Below are 6,000 nucleotides of genomic sequence, written 5' to 3' on the forward strand. Positions count from 1 at the left end.
GCTGCTCCTCCCCGTCCGCAGGCGAGGCCTCCACCTCCCAGGAGAGAGGTGAGGTACCACTGCGAGTACTGTGACAGAGAGGGTCACCTGAAGGAGTTTTGCTTCAGGAGGAAGCGGGCTGTGAGGCGTGAGCAGGAGAGACGCAACCCGGACATGTACTCTGCTCAGGTGCATGGTCCTCCTCGGCGTGGTGGTAGGCAAGATGCTAGGGCTCGCCGTGTAGGTAGAGGACAGGGAGACGGTGGTGGTTACCGTGCTCCAGCGGGTGGTCACTTTGCCGGTCGTGCTCCTGGTCGTCCTCAGTACGGTTATGGACCAAGGGGCCAAGACTTTGGAGGAGGTTACGAAGCACCACGCTTTCCTCGCGGTGGTGGTCATCAGCCTCGCGGTAGACGGGACAGGGGATACACTTTTACTGATTTTGCTAACCCTTCTGTAGAGCAAATGGCTCGACACTGGTTTGCTTCACACCTTGCTAACCCTTTGTCTCACTACTGATGTACAGGATGGAGGCTTGGAGAACAGGTGGATCATGGACTCCGGTTGTTCGCGCCATATGACCGGGAATGACAAATGGTTCTCCAGCCTCACCCCAACGCGCCACAAAGAATACATCATATTTGGGGATAATGGTAAGGGCAAGGTACGTGGTGTTGGCGCTGTTTGAGTCTCTGATCGCTTCACCCTGAGAGAGGTTGCTTTGGTTTCGAATCTTGGGTTTAATTTGCTCTCTGTTTCGCAACTTCTTGATGAGGGGTTTGAAGTTCGCTTCAAGGAGGGTTGTTCTCGAGTTTTGGATTCCAGAGGAGACCTGGTTTGCCGGATCGTTCCTCGTGACCGAGTTTTCTTGGTCGATTTCTCTGGAACTCCTTTTGGCCCTTCTTGTTGCTTGGTGGCTGGTCCTTCTTCTGATCTGTGGAAGTGGCATAGGAGACTTGGACATTTGAGTTTCAACTTGTTGTCTAGACTTAGCTCACTTGGCCTAATCCGAGGATTGCCCAAATTAAAGTTTGAAAAGGACCTTGTTTGCCATCCATGTCGCCACGGGAAGATGATTGCCGGTTCTCATCCGCCTGTTAATCAGGTGATGACCACTCACCCTGGAGAGTTACTACACATGGACACAGTTGGTCCTTCTAGGGTGATGTCAGTTGGTGGGAAGTGGTACGTTCTTGTGATCGTTGACGATTTTTCTCGCTATTCTTGTGTCTTTTTCATGAGAACCAAGGATGAGGTTTTCGAGTTTGTTCGAGACTTGATCTTGAGGTTGAAAAATGAGCTACCCCAAGCCATGAGAGCAATTCGCAGTGATAATGGCACAGAATTCAAAAACGCTCGTTTTGGCACCTTTTGCAGTGATCAAGGTCTTGAACACCAGTATTCTTCCCCTTACACTCCACAGCAGAATGGGGTTGTAGAGCGGAAGAATCGGACGTTGGTTGAGATGGCTAGGACGATACTCGATGAGCATAGGACTCCTAGAAAGTGCTGGACTGAGGCGGTTAACACCGCTTGTTATGTGTCCAATCGTATTTTCTTGCGTGCTTTCATGCACAAGACTTCTTATGAGTTGCGATTTGGACGCTAGCCCCGTGTTGACCATCTGAGAGTTTTCGGTTGCCGGTGTTTTGTGCTGAAAGAAGGAAATCTTGATAAGTTTGAGTCTCGCTCGTCTGACGGCAATTTTCTCGGTTATGCATATCATTCCAGAGCATACCGTGTGTTGCTTATTGATTCTAACATCATTAGAGAGACTTGTGAAGTCACTTTCGACGAGACTGTACTGTGCAATGCTTCTGTCTTTGAAGTTGCAGGAGAAGATGAGCTCGGCACCTCCATCATTGAAGATGAGGAGGAAGAAGCTGCGGAGGGTGATGCTAAGGCTACCACGCGTGCTGTGGAGCCAGTCGCCTCCGCCACGAGCTCGGACGATGATGACTGCCCCGATCCAACTACATCTACTTCCCGACGCCAGTCGAGCAGGTGACTCAGCCCTCACCAGCTGCACCTGAGGAGGCAGCAGCTTTGGTTGAGGAGGAGGCGACTTCGACAAGGGAAGCACAGCGACACATTCAGCGTCGTCATCCACCTCAACAGATGCTAGGTGATCTCAATGAGCAAGTCACACGGTCCAAGGTAACAAGTATCGCTAGCTTTGCTCATTCAGCGTTAGTTGCCTCTTTTGAGCCCAAAGATATTGGGCACGCTCTTTCGGATTCTAATTGGGTCAATGCCATGCATGAGGAACTCGAAAATTTTGAAAGAAACCAAGTTTGGATTTTAGTCGAGCCTCCACCTGCTTGTAATCCCATAGGAACGAAGTGGGTTTAAAAAACAAGCATGGTGAGGATGAGTTAGTTGTTCGAAACAAGGCTCGTCTTGTTGCCCAGGGGTTTTGCCAAAAAGAAGGGATTGATTTTGAGGAAACTTTTGACCCAGTTGCTCGTTTGGAAGCGATTCGGATTTTTCTTGCATTTGCTGCTTCTAAGGGTTTTAAAGTTTTCCAAATGGATGTTAAATCTGCCTTCTTAAATGGTTTTATCGAAGAAGGGTTTATGTGAAACAACCCCCTGGTTTCGAAAATCACAAGTTTCCAAACCATGTTTATAAACTTCAGAAAGCATTTTATGGTTTGAAACAATCACCTAGAGCTTGGTATGATAGACTGAAAACATTTTTGCTGGCTCAGGGCTTTAAAATGGGATGTGTGGATAAAACTTTGTTCCTCATACGGTCTGGCACTGATTTTCTATTAGTTCAGATATACGTGGATGATATTATCTTTGGTGGCTCTTCTTACGCTCTTGTCTCCAAGTTTTCTGAGCAGATGTCCAGGGAGTTCGAGATGAGTATGATGGGTGAGCTGCAGTTCTTCCTCGGGCTGTAGATCAAGCAAACTCCTCAGGGCACGTTCGTCCATCAAGCTAAGTACACCAGGGACTTGCTGCGAAAGTTCGACATGAGTGACTTGTCACCTCAGCCGACTCCGATCAGCACTTCGACGGCGCTTGATGAGGACTTGGATGGCGAGGAGGTGGACCAGACAGAGTATAGGAGCATGATCGGCTCCCTCCTGTACTTGACGGCGACGCGGCCGGACATTCAGTTTGGCGTCGGCCTCTATGCGCGGTATCAGGCTTCGCCGCGCACCTCTCACAGGCAGGTGGTGAAACACATCTTCAGGTATCTGAAATTCACCCCTGAGTTTGGTCTCTGATACTCTGCGGATTCTTCTCTAGTTTTGGTGGGCTTTTTTGATGCCAATTTCGGTGGGTGTCGCTTGGATCGCAAATCGACATCCGGCACTTGTCAATTTCTCGGTACATCTTTGGTGTCTTGGTCCTCTCGCAAACAGGCTAGCGTAGCACTTTCCTCCATAGAAGCTGAGTATGTTGCCGCTGCTAGCTGTTGCTCCCAGATCCTTTGGATGAAACAAACCTTGCAGGATTATGGACTGAGTTTTGATAGGGTTCTCGTCTTTGTAGACAACATGTCCGCTATTAGCATTGCAAAAAACTCTGTCATACACTCCAGAACCAAACACATAGATATCCGGTTCCACTTCCTGCGAGACAATCATGAGAGAGGCCACATAGACTTGATCCATGTCCCTTCAGAGAGGCAAACCGCAGATATCCTAACCAAACCTCTTGAGCAGGACACCTTTGCTCGCTTGCGAGGGGAGCTTGGGGTTTGTTACCCCTTTTGATCGCTGACTTTTCCTTGGTTAGCTTTGTAGATCTTGTTTGTTCTTCTCTTAGTTTTCTAGGTTTGGTAGTTGCATTGTGCATATGCATTGTACATTTATGTATTTTGCATTGCTTCACTTGCACTAGCATTCTTGTATACATTGCTATGATTTCCTAGTGCTTGCTAGTGTGAGTTTATAAATGTGATAATGTATAGCTTGCTCCACTGTGTATATGACTTCATCTGAGTTAAGCTATTTTGATTTGAAAATTTGAAAACATGGTCACCCTGTTTTGGCTACTAGCTTGTTAGGGCGTGTTGATATGCTTTGCTATCTCATTCATGCTAATGTAGCCTTTCGTTCAGCAATTCTTACTTGACATGATCTAAAATTGATAAAATTGCTTGAATTGTGCTTGAAATGGAATGAAAAGATCCAGGTGGGATTACTTGTCGCACTGATCGAGCTTTCCGGACGGCTCATTTTGCACTTGTGAGAACCCGGGCAAGGCTGTGCATGACTGAAACGAGTGTCTTAAGCTTCTGACTGCCTTTGGCATAGGCTTGGCATCGTTGCTAAGTAAAGCATGACAAGCTTTCAACCCCTGGCATTAAAATTGCTTGATATAATGAGATTGCAAAATCAATGTTTACAACATGCTTTGAATGTTTTTGGCTCACTTGTATGAGTTTGATTAGCACTGTCTTTCATTCCCTACTTGTTAGTGCTAGATCATGGGTGATGCTTTTATTTCTCCTAAACTGGAACTTGCCTAGCTCTAGACTGATTTGATATATCCTGTTGAGCTAGATGCAGGTCTTGTTTATGGATGCACACGTGCTTGTGACTAGTTTGTTGCTCATATCATTGTATCCCTGAATGCTTTCACTTACACCTCCTGTATTGCATTCATTGCATACCATATGTTCAGGGGGAGTCTCAGTTTCAGGGGGAGCTTTAGGTCTAAGCCTTGATGTGTGCATGTGCCAACAAGGGGGAGAAGTTTAGTGATCGAACAATGGGGAGAATTGTTTGATTTTTGAGAGAACCAAAAAAATTTGTTGTGCATGGGGCTTTGAGAGTGCATACATGTTGTGAGAGTTGCACTGGTAAGGGGGAAATGCATTCAGTGGGAGTTTTTGCTTTGTTTAGCTCCTGGTCTTCTCTCCGCTTTTGGCATGACTGTGTCGAGCCCTGCCTCTGTCTTTGAGGAGTCATGCTTGTGTTTGATCGATTGCGTCGAGCCCGTAGCCCTTGTCTTAGGGAATCGATCTCTGCTTGGTCAAGTGACTTGTTCTTGTTTCTTTCGAGCTTTTATCACTTGTTCAAGTTTTCTCTTGCTTCTTTGTTCTTCACTGTTTCTGTTTCAATCCAGGTTCGTTTGTGGTGTGTTGAGAATGCACTCATCAAGGGGGAGATTGAGAAATGTGGAGTACTCTATCCTGCTTGTGATGAGTGAATTGTTAATCGTGCGGTGTTATTGTGCGCCTGGTCTTTGGATTGCAGGTACACGGGCATCGAGTGTCGACGGAGAGTTGCCATGGAGGAGCTCGGGCCGGGCGGCAGCTGTGGCGTCCACTCCTGGATCAAGGACGCAAGCGGCGACGGAAGGCAGTTTTCTTGGTTTGCGCCACAAGACCAAGGAGCCGGACGGCGGTTGAAGACGCCAAGTCGTGGAGGCACGTGCGTCGGTCTCGGGACTGACGGAGGCGACGGGCGTCGACGGCGTCTAGGGCCTCGCTGTGGGCGAGGAGGTGACGGGCGTCGGGCGGCGTCTAGGGCCGTCAGAAAGCCGAGGCGGGAACGACGTCTAGGGCCACGGCGTGGAGGCGGGAATCTTCCCGCGCGTGGAGTTTTTGCAGTTTTCTCAAAACCGGCCACCTACCCGGCTTTCGCGGACCCCCCAAAACCGCGAACCGGATCTTCATCGACATGGCGGCATCGCGGAGAAGGCTTCGAGTCGAAGAAAGAAACTCCGCCGTCGGATGAGATCGTGTACATATTTCCGGTTTTGCCCCTACGGGCATTTTATTGTCTAGTTTGAGTCGAGGGTATTTTGGACCCCTGCGTGGGCACCTTAAATACCCCTCACCCTCTCCACTCTCCCCTTGCGCCAGCCAAAAACTAGCACCACGCCACCACCTTCCCTGGCGCCACCTCTCTCTCCCTCTCGGTTCCCTCCCTCTCCTCTCTAGGACTAGGGATTAGAGGTATGGATTCTTGAGTTTTTGTACTGAGATTGATCGGGAAAGGAGGCCCAATTCTCCCTGTTCCCTCCGGGGTTTTGAATTCAATTCAATCTCGTACGA

Source organism: Panicum virgatum, chromosome 2K (genome assembly GCF_016808335.1).
Source record: "Panicum virgatum strain AP13 chromosome 2K, P.virgatum_v5, whole genome shotgun sequence".
NCBI lineage: Eukaryota > Viridiplantae > Streptophyta > Magnoliopsida > Poales > Poaceae > Panicum > Panicum virgatum.